At 41.7% G+C, this 23,320-nt stretch overlaps 1 pseudogene; it reads right to left on the reverse strand.

Annotated features, from left to right (window-relative positions):
• Positions 1-13,218: 13,218 nt before the first annotated feature.
• Positions 13,219-14,081, reverse strand: LOC112067097 (small ubiquitin-related modifier 2-like; annotated as a pseudogene).
• Positions 14,082-23,320: the final 9,239 nt, after the last annotated feature.

Genomic DNA, 23,320 nt, shown 5'->3' on the forward strand with positions numbered 1-23,320 from the left:
TGGTAGTGTTTAATTACAAATGTCTTTTATTAAAAACCTAGACAGTTGTAATTTTATTTATAGAATTATCATTACTAGTTTTTTAAAGAAAAATTAGCCTTTTAAAATTTCAGTATGGGGCTTCCCTGGTGGTGCAGTGGTTAAGAATCCGCCTGCCAATGCAGGAGAGAGAGGTTTGAGCCCTGGTCCGGGAAGATCCCACAGGCCGCAGAGCAACTAAGCCCGTGTGCCACAACGACTGAGGCTGCGAGCCAGAACTACTGAAGCCCGCATGCCTAGAGCCCATGCTCTGCAACAAGAGAAGCCACCACAATGAGAAGCCCACGCACTGCAACAAAGAATAGCCACTCAACGCAACTAGAGAAAGCCTGCGGGCAGCAGCGAAGACAAAATGCAGCCAAAAATAAATTAAAAAAAAATTTCAGTATGAATCATAAAATAGGATTCTGCTTAAATTTTGCAAGTTTTTTGGACCACACTTTTTTTTTTTAGTTGTCCTAAAAACCTCTCTAATTTTCAGTCTTAAAAAACATTTATTAAAAATTTAACTCATCCAAACGACAGTATATCAAAAACTAAGAAAATGGGACTTCCCTGGTGGCGCAGTGGTTGAGAGTCTGCCTGCCAATGCAGGAGATACCGGTTCGTGCCCCAGTCTGGGAAGATCCCACATGCCGCGGAGCGGCTAGGCCCGTGAGCCATGGCTGCTGAGCCTGCGTGTCTGGAGCCTGTGCTCTGCAATGGGAGAGGCCACAGCAGTGAGAGGTCTGCGTACCGCAAAAAAAAAAAAAACCAACTAAGAAAATAATTGTTAATTGCCATTGTTATTATATATGTTAGGCTTTACATAAAACACATAGTTTTGATGTTAATGTTAACTGCTTTCAATTAACTGTTCTAGTTTCCCAGATTAGCACCTATATTACTTTTAATTTTGAGGGGTTTTATTTTTAATGCAGTATATATCAAATGTATGGTCTAGTACCAAGCCAGTAGATGTCAGTATGATGCCTTAAGTTAAGCCTTCCTTAATTAAAAATAGTTTGTTTTATTAGTCTGTGTACTTCCTTCAGAATTTTAGATACATAATAGTTCATTAAGTATTGAGTGAAAAGGTAGGAAATGCGACATACTCTAAAGCAGTGGTTCTCAACAGGGGGTGCATTAGCCCCCAGAAGACGTTTAGCAGTGTCTGGAGACATCTGTACCCGTCCCACCGAGGTGAATGCTACTGGCATGTAGGTGGTCGAGGCCAAGAACTTGGCTGAATCACCTGCTTTGCATGGGACGGCCCCGGGCAACAAAGGGTTTCCCAGCCCCATATGTCAGTAGTGCCCCGCTGGAAAAACTCTGGTCTAAAGGAGTATAGGGTTAAAAATGACATGTCTTTGAAATAACACTAGTGAAAGCTGAATTGTATGTGTAGCAAATATCAGGTTTTCTGTATGCAAATAACCCTCCCTGGAACGTTTCACTGTCAGAGAATTATATAGTATATTAGCGTTTTTATATTTTATTTTGCTAGAATAATGATTTGGTGTTCCAAACGGGTTAATATGAGAATGTAAGTGCCCTGTTACATGTATCTTAAGCTGAATGGAATCCACATAGCTCTTACTAAGAAATAGATTAAAATACCTAAAATTCTTTCAAACCAATTTTTTTTCTTTTTACCTTAAGTTGCTCTTTCTGATTGTAATGTTTTGGTGAACTTCTCTGAGGTTGAATTACTGATTGATCCATAATTATACAGTTACTGTATAAATGTTTCTCTATCTTTTAGACAAGATAAATCATTATAGGGTAGTTAGAAAGTTTTTTTCTCAGGAAAATCCTGGAGATAATCTTTTAACTAAAAAACAGTGAAGAATATAGTTCTTTAATACAGTATGATTTTGAATGAGAAAAAATCATTATAAAGTCTACCTGTCAGACTTATTTTTCCCAGAGATAGTTAAATGAGAATAATATTGGGAGAATGGAGAAAAAATATAAATCTTTCCATTATATTATTTCTTAGAGGTAAATTAGAAGTGGAAAATTAGATGACTAAGCTAGGGAAAAAGATTACATATAGAATAATTGGTTTTAGTGAAAATGAGGTAAAGAAAACCTGTTTTTGTCTTTCTAAACTGTTTTGGATTTTTATTCAGAAGTAAACATGCAGTCTGTTCTTACATTCTATCAGCTGACATTGACCAAACCAAAAAAAACTTAGTAGGTCTATGATAACATTTAATTTTGTTTTCCCATCTTTTTTATGTTCTGGATGCCTGTTTTTGTATTTCTAATGCTCATTTAAGTCATTTTAAGACAATGAAATTTTAAGATTTTAATATTTCTTTCTGAATATTGCCTAAGTTGTAGAAAATTACTCCTCAAAATGTAACAGCACAAAAAATCCTTTTTAAAGAGAATTACAGTGACACTTAGACTTTATATGTGTACAGCTTTTCACTCTCAAAAGAAACATGTGAAGACCCTGAACTGGGTGGGCTGGGGTAGGTGGGACAGACTAGCTGATGCTCTTTTCGTCTATCCTTTCTATGCACCCTAAAGGCTCAGAGTACACTTCACGTGTTACCATACAACTGCACCTCTCCCCTTGCACAAGTGCATGATGTGTGGAGAACAGTCCATCCGTTGTGTACCCCTGGGCAACTCATTCTCTCTTTATACCCTAAGAGTGGCCAGGATATGGAGTTGTACCTTTGCTAAGGGGTCAAGCTTTGGGGACTTTTGTCAAAGGTGGACTCAAGAGGAAAGACACTTAAAGATGCTTTTACATTGGTAAATCTTAGGATCCATCTTCAGCACCAGTGGAGACATGAACTTGGACACGGGACCACAGACCATGACAATTCCAAGAGTCTCAGCTCTCAGGTACCTTCCCTATGCTTCAGCTGAGGGAAAAATCTCAGGTGCCTTTGTTTTGTGGGCCACAGGGTCTTAGCTGAGATCACGGGGACAAACAGCAGGGATTTGCGCCACAGTGACAGTTGTGTTGTGCCTTAATACAAAGGCAGTCACTTCTTTCTGGTCAGAAAAGCAGTATTTGTTAGAGAGCAAAAAAACTTGGAAATTTCTAATTTTCTGCTAAAGAAAGGCATTTGGAATACGTTAAACATGGATGAGTTTCCTTATTAAAATATGGGTGAGGGGCTTCCCTGGTGGCGCAGTGGTTGAGAGTCCACCTGCCGATGCAGGGGACACGGGTTCGTGCCCCGGTCCAGGAGGATCCCACATGCGGTGGAGCGGCTGAGCCCGTGAGCCATGGCCGCTGGGCTCGCGCGTCCGGAACCTGTGCTCCGCGGCGGGAGAGGCCACAGCAGTGAGGGGCCCTCGTACCGCAAAATAAATAAATAAATAAAATATGGGTGAGGACTTGTCTGGTGGTACAGTGGTTGAGAATTCGCCTGCCAATGCAGGGTACACAGGTTCGAGCCGTGGTCCGGGAAGACCCCACATGCTGCAGAGCAACTAAGCCCGTGCGCCACAACTATTGAGCCTGCGCTCTAGAGCCTGCGAGCCACAACTGCTGAAGCCCGCGTACCTAGAACCCGTGCTCCGCAACAAGAGAAGCCACCGCAATGAGAAGCCTGCGCACCACAACGAGGAGTAGCCCCCGCTCGCCGCAACCAGAGAAAGCCCACGCGCAGCAACAAGACACAATGCAGCCAAAAAATAAGGAAAGGAAGGAAGGGAGGGAGGAAGGAAGGAAGGAAAGAAAGAAATATTAGTTTCAGGAAGATGTAGTAGACATACTTTTCTGTATTCTTCCCATTTAACAATAACTAAAAAACTGGGAGAACACCCATGTTCATCGCAGCATTCTCTATATTAGCTATAATAGTAGGAAAGTTGTTAAAAGTAAATCCTAAGAGTTCTCATCACAAGGAGTAAAACATTTTTTTTATCTATATGAGATGAAGAATGTTAACTAAAATTATTGTAGTAATCATTTCACAATATATGTAAGTCATGCTGTACACCTTAAACTAATACAGTGCTGTATGTCAATTACATGTTAATAAAACTGGGGGAAATTTTTAAAATATATATATTAACAGGAATAAAAAACTCGATGACACAGCAATTCCACTCCTAGGTATATACCCAAGATAAAAGATATGTCCACACAAAAACTTGTTACATGAATGTTCACGGTAGCATTATTCATAGTAGCCAGATTGACTGCTTCTCTTCCAGAAACAATATCTCAAAGGTTAAAAATTCATCTCCTAGAAACATTTCCAACAGCCAGGTGAATGCCTCCTAAGTTTGCAAAGCTGGTAAAAACCCTGGGATTAAATAACAGATGGATTTGGGAAATGGCATAAGTGCAGGCCAAGGCTAGTGTACTTTGTGCTTTAAAGAAGAATGGTTCAAAGTAGGTTTTAATTAAATATTTATGTTATAGGCAGAAATAGCAAGTGGTCTTTGTGTGGTCAGGGACTGGCTTTCAAAAGGTCTATCATCTAAGAAAGAAAATGAATGGGCATTAAATATTTATTCTTTATATTTTAGAAGTAGATTCTGTTCTTTCCCTGCCTGAAGGAAGATAAAAAGGCTAGAGATAACCAGTGAGCTGCATTTGGAAATACAATCTTATAAAGACTAGGAGGCTAGGTTCAACTATTAAGTGGATATGAGGTTCTACTGAGGCCAAATAATGTGAAATATTAAACCCTTTACCATTTAGCTGGGGACCACAAGGGAATAACTTTCCATTGTTTTTGGCTGAATTTTTTCACCTTTAGAATGGGAAAAATAACATGACAAATTTCTTTGCTGAAGCATAGGCTACTAACTGCTGTATTAATTTTCCAAACCCTTATATGACCCTTGTAAAGGAGAATTTATCGTAGCAAACTAAACCCAAGACAAGTTTATGTTTTTGATTTATCTTGAATCTGAAAATTTGGAATGATCATAAACTACACAGCATGCAAATTCCTCATATTTTGTCTCTTTATATGTGAGAAAGTTGAACTCCAAGATCAGTGTTGTAATAACTCTATATAACGGCTTCCTAGAGATCACATTTAAACTTGTACCTTGCTCTTTATGATGCTTCATTTGCCTGAATTGCTAGAGCAGTAGCACAGTATCAATTGTTGTTGGACCAGAGGTAAAATTTGCACCTGATTTAGTAGCCCAGAGAATTTTTAGGGCAAAAGCCATGAAAACACAAATGCTAATTTTTAAAAAAGTGTTTGGAAAAAGTTCAATTCTGAAGTTAAATTAATCCCCCAAATTTGAGAATCCAGAACAAACTTCATGTGAAGAGGTACCATCTTAACCACATGTTAACAATAATGAAACTGCAGTATTGCAATAAAGGAGAAAAAGTGATTATATGGCATTCTTTGACGTTAAGTGCAGGTCACATGGATTCTAAAACTGGTGAATTGGAAAGCCATCTGCCCTCAAGAGCAGATGTAAAACAATGCCAAGATCCAAATATTTAAAAGATGATTGAAATATCTAAACCTGGACTTCAAAATATTTTTAAAGTTTTTAAATAACTTAGTAAAGCTTAGCATAACTTAGTAAATCTCCACTTAGAAAATACAAAGGGGGAAAATCCAATGAGAGATAACCCAGAAACTAGTTACCCCAGCAATGCCCACAATAAGATTTTTCTTACCCTTAGAAGGAAGCTCTCCTAACAGATTCATACTTTATATGAATAAAATCTCAATGCACAGTTTCACAACAGCTTAGGATCTCCTATAGAAAACAAGGACTCTTTAAAATCATTGGTTTTGCTTCCCGTCTTGAGTTTACCTTTAAGCAAGAGTACTGCTGGAGCAATGCTGAATGTCTGGGAAAGCAAGAAGCTTGTGGATCATAGCTTTTACCTCCAGAGGCTTCAGTTTCCTAAGGTGGTCTTTTTCTGCAGACTGCTAGAGTTCCCAGGCAACCAACAGCTAAACATGACCAAGCTCTAAAACAGAAAAAATTAACTGGAGTTGAAGGCTAAGCTTTAGAATGGCAAGGTTCTTATTTCATTCCAAATTCAGATTTACCCTGGATTTGATTTCACTCAGTTTGAAATTAGGATGGCTCACACTAAAAAAAATATTAAATATGTGAAAATGCTTAGATATTTTAGATTAATGAACATCTGTAAAACCACCTGAGGCAGTTAAGCCTGCATTTCAGCCCTGCCTAGCTCTAAGTTTCAGATATCTTTAAACTGTAGATTTAGGCACACCAGGTTTCTGATCTAATCTAAACTGCCTGACCTGTCTTGAGGAGTTACACCACTAGGTAGGATTTATCACTTTCATTGTCTTTAAATGTGGTGTGAACCCAAATGCCACCACCCTCACCAAACTCTAGTCTTCAATTAAAATCTGTGTAGATGAGCTACCCGGCTCCTGGCTTCTGCCTTCTTTGCTGAACCTGAGGCCCCAGCTCTGAATCCTGCCTCTATGGTTGGGGTCCTGACAGCCTGCAAAATCCTCTCCTCTTTAGGGGCTGGACTCTGTATTCATGAGCTTGACACTGGTTGAGGTCTAATTCTAACTGATCAATTTCCCCTGGAACTAAGATTATAACCTGCCTGATTTTCAGCAATACAAAGCCTGGAAGATTACCATCTTCGCACCCCCTTTACTCTCCTTCCCACCAGACCGAACTTTGGGACAGTGAAGTCAGTCATTCCACATTAGTTAGATTATGTTCAGTATCTGATACCTTACAAAAGAATTATATAGTCACGTCAGCTTGAGGATGAGAAGTGAAAAAAAAAAAACTATAAAGACTGATTTAATTCAGTTGCTTAAGCAGTTGTGACCCTTCCCATAAACTATTTCAAAGTATATACGTTCTCAAAGTGACTACGCTGCAGGTTCCCGGACTTGCTTTCAGTCATTCAACAAATATTTCAGTGTCTATCCATTGTAAAAATATTTACCAATGGATTAATATTTACCCCTACAGAGAAAGCCCAAAATGCTCAGAGATAATATCTCCAAGACAACCACTACTTTTCTTGGAGTTTTAAAAATCACATATCAGCACTTTGTTATAAAGCAGAAACACACACACTATTGTAAAGCAATTACACTCCAATAAAGATGTTTTAAAAAAATCACATATCAGTAGGAAAAACTGCTCTCTGTGTATGCCTTAGTTCAGAGGTTCTCCAAGCATGTTAACCTAGAAAGGCAGCAGCAGTACCCGGGAACTTGTTAGAAATGCAAATTCTTGAGCCCTACCCCAGACCGTCTCAATCAGAAATTCTGGGGTTAGGACCCAGCCATCTGTGTTTTAACAAGACTCCCAGGTGATTCTGATGCTTACTAGTTTAAGAACCACTGCCTTAGTTTAGGCCCAGTGATCATATTCAGATTCCACCATTAATGGGGCTGAAACAAGGAGGTGACTCTGACTTAAGGAGTACCCTATCTGAATACCTGACATAATATGTCCTCTCTACAACATGAAAAACCAAGTGTATAATTTATGGTCAAAAATATTTGGGGACTTAACCTTCATTCATGTATAAGCCTGCGGCTTGCTTTTTATTTTTATTTATCTTTTTAAACCCAGCAGTTCTTTTTGGGGGGGGGGCTGCGTTGGGTCTTTGTTGCTGTGCGCGGGCTTTTCTAGTTGTGGCGACGGGGGGCTACTCCTCGTTGTGGTGCGTGCGCAGGCTTCTCGCTGCGGTGGTGGCTTCTCCTGTTGCAGAGCACGGGCTCTAGGTGTGGGGCTTCAGTAGTTGTGGTGCACGGGCTCAGTAGTTGTGGCTCTCAGGCTTAGTTGGTCCGCGGCATGTGGGATCTTCCCGGACCAAGGATCGAACCTGTGTCCCCTGCATTGGCAGGCGGATTCTTAACCTCTGCACCACCAGGGAAGTCCCCTGAGGCTTGTTTTTATTTTATTTTATTTTTATAAATTTATTTTGGGCTGCGTTGGGTCTTTGTTGCTGTGCACAGGCTTTCTCTTGTTGCGGCGAGCGGGGGCTACTCTTCGTTGCGGTGCGCGGACTTCTCATTGCGGTGGCTTCTCTTGTTGCGGAGCACAGGCTCTAGGCCCTCGGGCTTCAGCAGTTGCAGCACACAGGCTCAGTAGTTGTGGCTTGCGGGCTCTAGAGCACACTCTCAGTAGCTGTGGCGCATGGGCTCAGTTGCTCCACGGCATGTGGGATCCTCCCGGACCAGGGCTTGAACCTGCGTCCCCTGCATTGGCAGGCGGATTCTTAACCACTGCGCCACCAGGGAAGCCCCCAAACTAATATTTCTAATTTAAAATGTGATATAGAGTATGACTCCATTTTTCTAAATTTCTTTCTTTCTTTATTTACCTAGAAAGATGTTCACCTTGTTAAAGATAATAATTTCTGGGTGGTAGAATTTCAAGTGAATTATTTTCTTTTTGTACTTTAAATTTTTAATAATGAAATAATAATGATGTATCATTTTTCGGAAAGAATAGAGGCATTCTAATCTTTATTTTTTGACCATGCGCACGACATGCAGGATCTTAGTTCCCTGACCAGGGATTGTACCCACACCCCCTGCATTGGAAGCACGGAGTCTTAACCACTGGACTGCCAGGGAAGTCCCGAGAGGCATTCTAAAAAGTAAAGTGTGTGGTTTGGGGAAAGATTGGGAGATATTAATGTCCCCAAAGAAATGTCTACAATCTAGAAAACCTAGTAGATCTCCTTTCTGAGTGGTCGTAATCGGTTTAAAAGAATTTTCTTTTCCTGTTGTCCACTAATGTGATTTACCTCTCATCACCATTTGGCAATTTGAATATCCAAGAGGGACAGTTTATTGGTTTAAAAAACAATTCTTGACTTCAAATTCATTTGAGGAACATGGACAGTATGGGTGTATGTGCCCTCTTAACAGTCAAAATATAAATATTAATATATAATACTATTATAAATATTATGAATAATATAAATATAAAAGGCTGCATTGACATAAAAAACAAACCATGACATTGTGAATGTACTGACTGCCACTGAATTGTTCATGTTATTTTATTTATTTATCTTTGGGCGAGTTGGGTCTTCGTTGCGGTGTGTGGGCTTCTCATTGTGGTGGCTTCTCTTGTGGAGCACAGGCTCTAGGCGCGTGGGCTTCAGTCATTGCGGTGGCTTCTCTTGTTGCGGAGCACAGGCTCTAGGCCCTCGGGCTTCAGCAGTTGCAGCACACAGGCTCAGTAGTTGTGGCTTGCGGGCTCTAGAGCACACTCTCAGTAGCTGTGGCGCATGGGCTCAGTTGCTCCACGGCATGTGGGATCCTCCCGGACCAGGGCTTGAACCTGCGTCCCCTGCATTGGCAGGCGGATTCTTAACCACTGCGCCACCAGGGAAGCCCCCAAACTAATATTTCTAATTTAAAATGTGATATAGAGTATGACTCCATTTTTCTAAATTTCTTTCTTTCTTTATTTACCTAGAAAGATGTTCACCTTGTTAAAGATAATAATTTCTGGGTGGTAGAATTTCAAGTGAATTATTTTCTTTTTGTACTTTAAATTTTTAATAATGAAATAATAATGATGTATCATTTTTCGGAAAGAATAGAGGCATTCTAATCTTTATTTTTTGACCATGCGCACGACATGCAGGATCTTAGTTCCCTGACCAGGGATTGTACCCACACCCCCTGCATTGGAAGCACGGAGTCTTAACCACTGGACTGCCAGGGAAGTCCCGAGAGGCATTCTAAAAAGTAAAGTGTGTGGTTTGGGGAAAGATTGGGAGATATTAATGTCCCCAAAGAAATGTCTACAATCTAGAAAACCTAGTAGATCTCCTTTCTGAGTGGTCGTAATCGGTTTAAAAGAATTTTCTTTTCCTGTTGTCCACTAATGTGATTTACCTCTCATCACCATTTGGCAATTTGAATATCCAAGAGGGACAGTTTATTGGTTTAAAAAACAATTCTTGACTTCAAATTCATTTGAGGAACATGGACAGTATGGGTGTATGTGCCCTCTTAACAGTCAAAATATAAATATTAATATATAATACTATTATAAATATTATGAATAATATAAATATAAAAGGCTGCATTGACATAAAAAACAAACCATGACATTGTGAATGTACTGACTGCCACTGAATTGTTCATGTTATTTTATTTATTTATCTTTGGGCGAGTTGGGTCTTCGTTGCGGTGTGTGGGCTTCTCATTGTGGTGGCTTCTCTTGTGGAGCACAGGCTCTAGGCGCGTGGGCTTCAGTAGTTGTGGCATGCGGGCTCAGTAGTTGTGGCACACAGGCTTAGTTGCTCTGCGGCATGTGTGATCTTCCCGGACCAAGGATTGAACCCGTGTCCCCTGCATTGGCAGGCGGATTCTTAACCACCGTGCTGCCAGGGAAGTCCCTGAATTGTTCATTTTAGAATGAACAATTTGATTTATTTAGAATAAGAAATTTATATTATGTGACTAGCACATCAATTTTTAAAAATCATGAATTATTTTGAATAACAAACTATGCACTCTCCAGGAACAAAATTTTATCTATGTTTTATGAGATGATCCACCAAAGGGTTTAAGAAGTAAGCTCTGCTCATCTTATTAAAATATTGCAATATGCACATAAAAATTTATTTACAGTAAATTTTTAGGTTATCTAGTACAAAACAAAGTTGCCTATCGAAATATTTTCACTTGTAAGAAATGCATTTTGAGAACTCACTGGCCCTTGGAGGTGGGTCTTTGATTTCCTAAAAAATTCAGAACTCTACCACAAAAAAAAAAAAAAAAAAAATTCAGAACTCTGAAGTAGAGGGACTGGTGCTCTTGAATTGAATTCCAAGGAAGCTGATTACTACACATGGCTCTAATAAAGTTTTTCCATAAACATCTGTGGGAAATCGGAGAGTAATCTTGTGGAGGGATATTAAGTTTGCAGCACCTGTTGCTGTTTACCCCTGAAGTGTTAGGTCCCCTTGTGGTAAATGAGGTGAATTCTTTGACACTTTTTCCTAAGGCGTCCAGAAAGCTCTAGGGATTGGTAAGAGGGCTGCCTTTCACTTTTTAAGCCCTGGTTTGAATCTAACCAGGTTAACCTTGTGACCTTGAATTGTTTGTGTGAAATGAGGTAGTGATCTCAGTTCTGCCTTAAGGAAATGCCTTTCACATAGAAATTGGCACTAATTGGCCTCCCTGTTGACAGGGTTAGCTGAGAGGCTCATGATTGAATGGGCAGTGAGAACAGAAACTAAATTACCCCACCTCAGCTCAGCATGTTGGCTGGAGGACACGCAGGGCAGCTACCAGTTCTCCCCTCTTCCAGCAGCATCCAACATGTAAAACAACTGGGTTGAACCAGGAGGCCTAGAAGGCCTACGATTTGTGCATTAAGGATACTTTCTATATGTCTAGCCCTGTTCTGTAAAGCAATCTTGACACGAATAGGGCTTTGGACCAGGATTCTGCAAACTTTTTCTGTAAAGGGCCAGAGAGGAAATGTTTTAGGCTTTGCAGACCGTACAGTCTCTGTTGCAACCACTCAACTCTGCTGACAAGAGCAGCCATAGAGAACGCATACATGAAAGAGTGTGCCGGTGTTCCAGTAAAACTTAATGGACAGGGCTTTCCTGGTGGCGCAGTGGTTGAGAATCTGCCTGCCAATGCAGGGGACACGGGTTCGAGCCCTGGTCTGGGAAGATCCCACATGCCGCGGAGCAACTAAGCCCGTGCGCCACAGCTACTGAGCCTGCGCGTCTGGAGCCTGTGCTCCTCAACAAGAGAGGCCGCGACAGTGATAGGCCTGCGCACCGCGATGAAGAGTAGCCCCTGCTCGCCGCAACTAGAGGAAGCCCGCACGCAGCAAAGAAGACCCAACACAGCCAAAAATAAATAAATAAATAAATTTATTAAAAAAAAAAAAAACTTAATGGAGAGCACAACATTGTAAATCAACTATACTCCAATAGAAATTAATTTTAAAAAACTTAATGGACACTGAAATTTGAATTTCATATAATCGTCACGTATCAAGAAATATTATTTTTCTTTTGATATTTTTTCTCCAACTTTAAAAATGTAAACACCATTCTTAGCTTGCAGGCCATACTAAAACAAGCAGTGGGCCGTCTTTGGCCCACCATCCTTAGTTTGCCCATCTCTGCTCTAGACTGAGTGTTGGAGGTCTCCCTCACTTTCACTCCTGGATCAAACACTAACTAGCTATGGACCCAGGGCACTTTAACTTCTGTGGCCCTCAGTTTCTTTATGAAGTATGTTTGACAGAACAGACGAAACAAAGTTCCTTTTAGCCATAATATTAAATTTCCTGATTCCATTATAGGAGCAGAAGTCAACCCAAGCAATGTTATGTATGGGAAATGGAAATTAGTTTACTTAAAGGAAACAAATCTTAATATCCTCAGTGTGAATCTTTGTCCTACTGTGAGGAACAATGTCACAACTCTGAGAGCAAGATCAAAATTTGTAGCCTCATAGATGATTCACTTTGTTATAAAGCAGAAACTAACACACCATTGTAAAGCAATTATACTCCAATAAAGATGTTAAAAAAAAATTGTAGCCTCCTAACTCCATTTAAAGGCTCATTCATACCACTTCTTTCTATTTCTCCAGTGCTATTCTTCTTTTTTCCTGTTGTTTTTTTGGTTTGGTTTTGGTTTTGGTGAGTGAAGAAAACACAGTGCCAGAGATTATTGGAAAACATTTTTCTCCTTCAAAGATGTTATTTTAAAATGTTAATGTTTTTGTGTCTTATGGGCAAGTATATTTTACAAGCACTCTGCCACCTAGGTGTACCTTATTGTTAGAGGTGATGACCGAGGGTTAGTAATCATTTTTACTGAAGAGCAGAAAAGAAAATCACCAAACAACTTATTCAAAACATTGATATATATATTTAAAGGTGAAGATATTTTAAGAGCATTTTTATTTCTTCATAGATCACGTTTCATGTAACCCTTCATTTTTCCTTTTGTTCTTTATATCAGATATCCAGTCAATGTTCTCATTTCTCATAAATTGTTTTTTTTCCATTTTTAACAAGAAGTTTATTTAAACAAGGTGCTTGACTTGAAAGGAAAACTAAGATTCATTTCTTTTAATTTATCCCTACTTAAAGACGGATTGCCCTACATTTAACAGCTATGTACAAAGAAGTTATAAAATTGTCCTTTGTTTTACAATGATAAATGAAAAGCATTAAAATTCTCCAATCGAACATGGTATGCAAGAATTTTTATGTTGTTCTTTTTTTTGTTAAACAGTGAGAGCAAAATAACTTACCGGAATATAAAGATAAGAGCTCATGAGGATGCCACTAATGGAGAAAAGGGGGTATTTTCACAGAACCATTATTTTTCCCCAGCCCATCTCCATTTGATGTCGATCAAAACATACCATTGGCCATTTAGTTAAACAAAAAGAAAAATGCAGTATGCTTGTGCACATATACCAGTTACTTTATGTACAATAAAGGAATGGGGAACGGGAATACGAAAGAATAGAGAAACTATACTGTAGTAGTCAGGGTGTGGTGGAACCAAATTGCGGTTTTCGAATTGAGAATGTCTTCTTGGTCTGGAGGAACAGAATTCTGGAGTAAACTAGCAGGTTTCCTTTTTAGTAGACAACCCCTGTCTGCTGCTGAAACACGTCAATTGTATCTTCATCCTCCATTTCCAACTGTGCAGGTGTGTCTGTTTCATTGATTGGCTGCCCGTCCAATCGGAATCTGATCTGCCTCATTGACAAACCCTGTCGTTCACAATAGGCTTTCTTAGTTTACTAAGTGGTGTAGGCCTCTTCATCTTCGACTGCACCACAGAACCGTCCTGCCCCGCCACCTTCAAATTAGTATGATCGTTGTTCTCAGTCTTGACTCCTTCCTTGGCTTTTCTTCGGCCATGGCGAGCGCCGCCGCAGTCCCCTCAGCTGCCGCTCCACAGAAGAGGAACGAGATCCGCACCGAAGGAGCGCGCAGGCAGCCCCGGCAACGGCAGCTGAGCGGGGCGGCGGCGGCGGCGGCGAAGGCGGACGGTGCCTCTCATAAGTTGTTTTACGTTCGGTTTGTTCAAAGCGTTCAGTGACCCAAAGAAGGCCCACGCTTTGCATGGCGTCGGCTGGCATGTCTCTTAGTCTCTCTTAAGCTATATTCTCTCCTCCCCCGCTTTGTTGTCTTGTCATGAAGGCTCTGAGGTTTTGAAAAACATGAGATTGTAAACTACTTGAAATAATGGAAGTGTATCCTTTATCTTTGTATCTTCCTCTTTATTACCCAGGGCAGTCCCTGGAATTCAGCAGGCTTGGTATTTGTTCTTGTACTATAGATACTTCTACAAAGCCTCATGTTTTATTCAGATCCTCTGTAGAATGTCGAGGGAACTGCATCTGTTTAGGCCCAAACCAGGGTTGGTTGGTACCGACTTGAACATCTAGTCCTCCTGTCCCGCACTTTTGTTCTTTATCATCTTGTTCAGGGAACCATTTCCTTGCTTTTGAGTAGCACGGGGTGGCATTCTAGAGGACACACAGATGAATAAAAGGTAATCCTGGATCCCTGCCTTTGAGAAGCTTAAACAACTGGTAACAGGTAGACTGTCAGAAGGGGGAAAAGCAGCACTTTGTTTCACAATCCATGATGATTTCAGTGTGTGAAGGAGATGCCTTAGTATCTTTTTTCCCCTCCCCCCATAATAAAGCAGAGAAGAGAGACTTGTACCTAGAAGGCACGGGCCTCACTGGAAACAGAATTCCTTTGAGATCTGGGCACCTGGAATAGGGCCAACTCATTTTTGATCAGATTTGCATAAATAGTGAGATATGAGGCCCAGCTTTATACCCTCTGCTGTAGCAAAACCGGGTAAACCCTGAAACTGGATTTGGCAACTTGTCTCAGGCCTCCATACTTTATTTGTTGGTGTCAGAGAAAGACTTAATCTCACTTTCCATGTTTCAAATAATAGTAATTTTGCTGACTTGCTCTGGCTGCAGGGCACTTAATTGCATGCCTTCTTTCTTTTTTTTTTTTTTTAACATCTTTATTGGAGTATAACTGTTTTACAATGGTGTGTTAGTTTCTGCTTTACAACAAAGTGAATCAGTTATACATATACATATGTTCCCATATCTCTCCCCTCTTGCGTCTCCCTCCCTCCCACCCTCCCTATCCCACCCCTCTATGTGGTCACAAAGCACAGAGCTGATCTTCCTGTGCTATGCTGCTGCTTCCCACTAGCTTTCTATTTTGCATGCCTTCATGACAGGCTGCTGCTCCAGCTTTCTTTCCAGAAGTAATATTTTCCAGCTCTGAGACCTGCCCTCTGATCCTGACTTTAATGGGGAGGTGGAGTGATGGAGTCTGCTCATTTTGGTTAGAAAACTTACTGGCTTTGATGGCTCCAGTGCAGAAGAGCCAGCTGCCTTTACTTCCTTTAACTCAAAAATTATTGGGGCCACTTTTTAATTGTAGAATATTTGGAAGGTATAGAAAAGCTCACAGAAAGAAATAAAAATAGCTTGTAATCCCACTATCTAGAAATAACTTTTGTTAACATAATCATAATTATTCCAGTTTTCTTCTCCCCAAACAAAAATGGGATTATGGGGTATTTTATTTTATATTATTTATTTATTTATTTAAAAAATTTACGTATTTATTTTATTTTTGGCCTCATTGGGTCTTTGCTGCTGCGCACGGGCTTTCTCTAGTTGCGTTGAGCGGGGGCTACTCTTTGTTGCGGTGCACGGGTGATGGAGTCTGCTCATTTTGGTTAGAAAACTTACTGGCTTTGATGGCTCCAGTGCAGAAGAGCCAGCTGCCTTTACTTCCTTTAACTCAAAAATTATTGGGGCCACTTTTTAATTGTAGAATATTTGGAAGGTATAGAAAAGCTCACAGAAAGAAATAAAAATAGCTTGTAATCCCACTATCTAGAAATAACTTTTGTTAACATAATCATAATTATTCCAGTTTTCTTCTCCCCAAACAAAAATGGGATTATGGGGTATTTTATTTTATATTATTTATTTATTTATTTAAAAAATTTACGTATTTATTTTATTTTTGGCCTCATTGGGTCTTTGCTGCTGCGCACGGGCTTTCTCTAGTTGCGTTGAGCGGGGGCTACTCTTTGTTGCGGTGCACGGGCTTCTCATTGCGGTGGCTTCTCTTGTTGTGGAGCACGGGCTCTAGGCGCACGGCCTTCAGTAGTTGTGGCATACGGGCTCAGTAGTTGTGGCTCATGGGCTCAGTCGTTGTGCCTTGGGGGCTCTACAGAGCAGGCTCAGTAGTTGTGGCTTGTGGGCTCTAGAGCACAGGCTCAGTAGTTGTGGTGCACGGGCTTAGTTGTTCCGCGACATGTGGTATCTTCCTGGACCAGGGCTCAAACCCGTGTCCCCGACACCGGCAGGTGGATTCTTAACCACTGTGCCACCAGGGAAGCCCTAAGGGGTGTTTTAAATGCTTTATGGATATTAATTCCTTTAACGAAGTAGGGAGGGCCAGGGTGATGGGAAGTTTGTACTGGCTCCTTGACCAAACTATATAGTCAGCTTCTTACGAGACCTATTTTTTTTTTTTTTGAGACCTCTTTTTAAAATTTTATTTATTTGTATTATTTTTATTTATTTATTTATTTATATTGAGGTATAGTTGATTGACGATATTGTGTTAGTTTCAGGTGTACAGCATAGTGATTCAGTTATATATATATATATTCTTTTCCATTATATGTTATTACAAGACATTGAATAAGTTCCCTGTCCTACACAGCAGGTTTTTGTTGTTTATTTTCTGAAGTTAGACTAGGCCTCCACATTGGGCTTCATCCTATCATTTGCCTGCCCTGCCCAAGAATATTGCTAAATCACTTTAGTGCATATCCCTAACCCTGATTACTGATCAAGTTCTGCATCCCCCAACCCTTGAGGTGACTTTAGCAAGGACCCTCTTAGGTCAGTTTAGCAAGAATCCCCCTATCCTTGGTGTCATCTATCAGTAATTTTCTATCCACTGACTTCCTCACTCTGTTCCTTGGCAAAAAGCCCCAGCTTCTTTGCTGTCTTTGCTTTACAGCTATCTTTGCCGTCTAGACTTTGCAATAGTCTTGAACAAAATCATCCTTACCATTTTAACAAGTGTCAGAATTATTTTTTAAAAATTTTTATTGGAGTATGGCTGGTTTGCAATGTTGTGTTAGTTTCTGCTGTACAGAATAATTTTTTTTTATCACTTCTCACATCAGAATCATGAGGTTTCTTTTTTTTTTTACATCTTTATTGGAGTATAATTGCTTTACAATGTTGTGCTAGTTTCTGCTGTATAACAAAGTGAATCAGGTATACATATACATATATCCCCGTATCTCCTCCCTCTTGCGTCTCCCTCCCACCCTCCCTATCCCACCCCTCTAGGTGGTCACAAAGCACAGAGCTGATCTTCCTGTGCTATGCGCTGATCTCCCTGTGCTATGCAGCTGCTTCCCACTAGCTATCTAGTTTACATCTGGTAGTGTATATATGTCCATGCCACTCTCTCACTTTGTCCCAGCTTACCCTTCTCCCTCCCCATGTCCTCAAGTCCATTCTCTACATCTGCGTATTTATTCCTGTCCTGCCCCTAGGTTCATCAGAACCGTTTCTGGTATTCTTAGCCTCTTAGTGTTCCAAGCTAAGGACTTTTTTTCTTCAATGTTTATTTTCTTTTTTGGCCCCCTACCATTGAGAAGATAAAGAAGTGAAATATTTAAAGGCAAATCAGAATTAGCTTTGGGGATATCTGACTCTCAGGCTCTGATTTTGCATCTCTTAGGACCTCACTGGGCTCAATGATTACTGAAACTGCATTAGGGTTCCTACTGTTGGGAGTGAAGGTGGAGCTGTAGAATCATGAAGCCGGAAGGGACCCTAAGAAATCCTTCAGGTCAGCCAAGTATTTTTACTCCCATTTTACAGATTAAGCTACTGTCGTCCAGAGTCTTGTCTAAGTTAAGCAGCTAGAATAAAGAAGGTAATGGTTTTTCTTTAAAAAGAAATGGCATTGTGACTTCCCTGGCAGTCCAGTGGTTAAGATTCCATGCTCCCATTGCAGGGGGCACGGGTTTGATCCCTGGTCAGGGAACTAAGATCCCACATGTCATGCGGCACGGCCAAAAGAAAAATAAAAATAAAGTATGCTGCTGCTGATTTTAAAGAAAAATAAGTGGCATTAAATGTCCTTCCCTTTTAAGAAGTGGCATTAAATGCTCCCACCTCCTTTTCTCTGTCCTTTGAGTCAACACAGTTGCTTAGGAAAGCCTCACGTTTCTCTTTGATACATAGAAACAAAAGTCTCTACAGCTTTTTTTTTCCCCCCTGATAAAGGGAAGAAATGTGCTGTAGAAGCAGAAATGGTCATAATAAAGAGAACCCAGATATAAAATGCTTTCTAAATCAGCCTTAAGTGTCAAGGCTTGATTTTCTGAGTTAAGGGGAAAGAACATCAACCTGATGAATTTTGGTGTGGAAAAAATTAGGAGGTGGTTAATTCTGAGTATAACATGAGTCTGTAAACAGATTCCAGAGAAACCATTGAACTTCAGATGCCTGGGTAGGTGAGGCCTGGGTGTGCCTGTTCCTTGAGGCTTTGCCCTGGGCATTGACTGTTGGACACCAAGGTCTTCCTGTGATTCACCCTCAAACCAAAAATGCTTTGGTGAATGGTGACACCAGGGTAGCAAGAAAGCAAGAAAAACAGGGTTATCGTTATCGTGGATCAAGCACTAGTTAAAGTAGATTTGATTCAGGTGGAACAAATCTATGGCCCAGGTGCTGGGCTACATGCTGGGTCGCAGAGATGAATCAGGCAGAAGCTTGGCCCTTAAGGAATCTCAGGTTGCCTGGTGAGACAGGTAACTAAATATTACAGCCTTTAACACACATGTGTTATAAGAGGGTTAATGAGGTGCTCGAAGAACAGATTTAATCTTCCTGGATGTGTCACAGGTTTTACAAGCTGGCCTTTGTAGTATACCACCTGATGGAAAGGGGAAAGGCCTTCTAGGCAGAGGGGATAGTGTAAGCAAAGATGTGGGAGCATGTTTGGGAAGGTGTGTAATTTTGAGTAGCTGGAGCATAAGATCCTGGGTGTGGATTGGAGGAGGAGGGCAAGGATGGAAATGGAGATGAGGCTGGAAAGACAGGCTGGAGTAAGTGTGTGAAGAGCATTGAATGCTCTCCTTAGGACAGACACCAGGCAGATGTGAGCATCAAATGATCCAGTTTATCTTCTCTAACAATTATAGTGTAGCAAGAATGAATTTGTTCCCCTTCAGGTCCAGTTTTCTAAACCAAATAAAATCAAACTCCAAGTTCCATTTGCCAGAGTTGGCCATGTCTTCACATGTTTTGGGAAGTCCACTCCTTGGAATTGTCAAAAAAAACTTGGAGGTTTACATGATACCCAGAAAATGGGGAAAATGGGGGCCTGATCTTTTTCCTGGGGTGCTCATTATAGTTACCTTGGTACCTGCCGCTACACAGTACTGACGTCAAGGGCTGCTCCTCTCCTTCCACTGACCACCAAGTTCCAAAGCTGTGTTGGCTCAGAGAGGCTCCTGCAATGGTCCTGACTTCCTTGCCTGAGACACCCTTTCACTGTGGTTCTCAAGGCTAATGCCTTGGAGTTTACTCTCCACAAGTATCAAGTGTCCCTCCATTCGGGGTACTATTGGGAAAGGCATCCCCCAGTAGTGTCACTCTCTCAATTCAGTCAAAGGCATTAGCTTCCCTTTCCCTTCTTTCTAGGACAAGCCATCTTAATCTTCCTCAGTGGTCTTGAAGCCCAAAGCTCTTTACCGATCCTGTGTCCTTTCCCATGAAAGGCCACTTTATTTTTGAAGTCAACAGCATATTGGATGAGCTAAATAAATCTTCACAAAAAGTGATAATGGGAGAAGCAATGCATGTGCCCTTAATGGTGACTTTGGAGACATAGTCTTCTCTAAGGTGGGATTGTCTGGGCAGGAATTTCAGGTCTGATAAGGTGGCCAAGAGAGAGATCATCTGGAAATATGAGAGGGGAAAAGTGAAGTCAATTGTTGGCAATTATTTACTCTGGAAGGAATAAATTGGACAGTTGTTATCGTATTTCTCAAAATGACCAGAGCTAATCTCTTAATGTTCTGATATACGTTTTTGAGAGCATATTTTGAACAAGTATTTGCACATGGTAAACATAGTGGAAAATAAGTCTCCCTTTTACCCTGTCCCCTATTTCTTTCTCTGGAGGTAACGACTGTTATCATCAGCTTCTTATGTACCTTTCCAGAGATCTTCCAGCCACACATGAATATATGTGCCCTTTTTCCTTTTTCTTTCTTCTCTTTCTTTCTTTCTTTCTTTCTTTTTCTTTCTTTCTTTCTTCCTCTTTCTTAGTTTCTTAATTTCTTTCTTTTTTAAAAAATCATACTAGACCTATTTAGTTTTCTTCTTTCCTTAAAATATATATATGGCATATTGTCTTATATCAGCATATAAAGTTTTGTCTTATCCTTAATGACTGCAGAGCATGCCATTTGGATTTGTATATAATGTTAGAATTACTTTGTCCTTTCTCAGGCAGAGAGTCCACTGGGGGGAAAAATCCTTCCATCTTGAGACTTTCTAGTTTTTATTTTGACTATTCTGTGCCTCTTTAAGTGGAGAATGATAACAAATCCGTCTTCTAAAATGTTTGTGTCTGGTCTGCAGAGACCCCAAAGATGGAAGGCCCTTGAGAAGTTCCAGTTTCTCTAGTTTTGCCGTGTAATACAGGCCATTCAGGTTGGAGGCCTACAGTTTTCCTCTTAACTTTTAAGACATGTTCCATTTTGTAGGAGTTTGGAAATATTTGGATAGTAGCTGTTCCTTTGGGAAAACAAGTGACTATGTAGTTGACTGTAGTTTAAAAGTTTCCCCCTCACATTCTTTCTCCCTTCCTTTGTTAATTGGACTAGCTTAAATAAAATAATAGGACAAATTTCACACATCTGAACAAAAGTTTCCACAGTTTAAGGCAGCTCTACCTCATAATTTCAGGCCATGAAACCTCATAGCTGGGTCTACCTGCCAGTAGCCTTGCAGCTACAGGCCTTGCTAGTAAGGGCCTGATTGTCTCTGTTTATTTCCAGTTCAAATTCTTGGGACAGAGACTCAAGCTCAGGACAACTTTTCACAGCAGACCACAGGTCCAATGAGTCAGGGTGATGGTCTCCTGCTTCCCCCTCTAGCCAGCTGTGTGGGGAAGGAGAAACTGGGATCTCTGCTTCACCACCAGCAGCTTTGTCCTCATGGGCAAGCTGCCTAAACTCTTTTTTTTTTTTTTTTTTTTTTTTTTTTGCGGTACGCGGGCCTCTCACTGTTGTGGCCTCTCCCGTTGCGGAGCACAGGCTCCGGACGCGCAGGCTCAGCGGCCATGGCTCACGGGCCCAGCCGCTCCGCGGCATGTGGGATCTTCCCGGACCGGGGCACGAACCCATGGCCCCTGCATCGGCAGGCGGACCCTTAACCCACTGAGCCACCAGGGAAGCCCCTCTTTTGTTTTTTTTTTGTGGAAGATGGGCCTCAATATTACCCCTTTCAGAGGGTTAATTTTGAAGATAAAATTAGATCACACATGTAAAACTTAGTACAGTTCTAGGCACAGAGCAAGCTGAGAGTAAATGGGAATTATCATTATCATTATTATAGAAAAGACACTGTAGTAGATGCTAGAGATACAGAGATAAAAGTCCTAATTCCCCAGGTTGGGGAACACAGGAAAGTCATCTTTATCATGACGGAGAGGGGGAGCTTGGCCCTCCCTGTGTAGGCTATACAGACATAGACATTTAGTTCATTTGGGCTCTCTTCTGTATTTACCCATCCATCCATCCATCCATCCGTCCATCTCAGAGTCAGACTTCACATGTGAGATGGTTGTCTCAGGTTTGCATGCTTATTTGAACTGAAAATTGTGTCAGACTTATTTGTCATAGGGAACCCTGACTTGGCGGTTGTCTGACTCCATGTCTTACTGTGTGACTGGGAAATACTTCTTAATCCAACCTACCTTCGGTTACCTCATCTGTTAAAAAAAAAAAGAGAGAGATACTAATAGAAGCTAACACAGAGTTGTGAAATTAAGGCCCCCAGCATACAGTGTTCAGTAAATGTTAGCAATGGTTATTAACATCACCTATCACTTACTGTGATAAGTGACTCACTAGGGGCAGAGAGCAGATTATCTCGAATTATTGTAGTTGTTATTGATAACTGATAAGCTGAGGGAGTGGGAATCTGGAGCGACCCCCAAGTCTCATCAAGTCCCTCTACTCCCTCTTATAGTACTGATTGTACTAAGAATGTCCTTCCTCTTCTTTTCAGGAGAAGCCCTCACCCAGTGCAACAAATAAGGGTTCCAGCCTTTCTGTCCCTCACCTTCTGAACTGTACCTCATGCTCCGAGGTGCTGGCTTAGAGTCTACTGTGACAGATCACAAGTGCCTCTCCCTTCACTCCTGGGGATTCTTTTCGGAATCCCCATCCCAACCCAGGCCTGAATCCCAGGGATCTCACCACTGCGCCTCGCCAGCCATTGGGGCTGGCACCTCTGGATCCCTTTCCGTCCCTTACACTTTAACTCTGTTGGATAACCCAGGAGCGAGACCAGACCCCAGAAGCTCAGAAGGTCATGAAAAAGGTCCTTAGAATTGAGTCCCAACTCCTCATTTTACAAGACAGTAAACTGAGGCCAGAGAGGGAAAGAAACTTATGCAAACTGATTAGAGGACGGAGACTCAAATCTGGGTCTCCTGCTCCCGATCCGAGCGAGTCTGCCCCTCGTGGCCTCTCTCCCTGGGGGCGATCCCAAAGCCAGGGCGACGGCGGCTATCCTGGTCCTCCCGGCTCTGAGGAACCCTGGCCGTACCGTTCGCGCCTCAGTTGGAGGCGGCTTGGCTTCCCGAGGACTGCGCGGCTACCCTAAGGCTTGGAAAAGCCCCAGTGAGCGCCCATCGGGGGAAGAGGAGCTCCGGACTGCCGGGGAGCAGAGAAGTGAAGGGAGTCGCCCGGGGTGGGAGTTCGGGGACTGGGTGGGCAGAGACCTGGCTGGGGTGTGGAGAATGACCTGGGAACTTAGCGCCTGGAAAGCCCTATTGGGCTCCTGCGCGGGGAGAGCGCTGGCCGTCCCAGCCTGCGAGTCCCGCCCCACCCCCGGCCTGGCGCGTACATCGGCCCCGCCCCCTGGAGTCCCGTTCTCCAGGCAGCAGGCGCCGAGCGCAGTAAGCTGATCCCTCCCGCCGGCCGCAGCCACCGGTGTAGCGCGGTTGCCGAGCCCGTCAATGCGTTAGGCTGCGG

The sequence above is a fragment of the Physeter macrocephalus genome, chromosome 20, assembly GCF_002837175.3.
Source record: "Physeter macrocephalus isolate SW-GA chromosome 20, ASM283717v5, whole genome shotgun sequence".
Lineage (NCBI taxonomy): Eukaryota > Metazoa > Chordata > Mammalia > Artiodactyla > Physeteridae > Physeter > Physeter macrocephalus.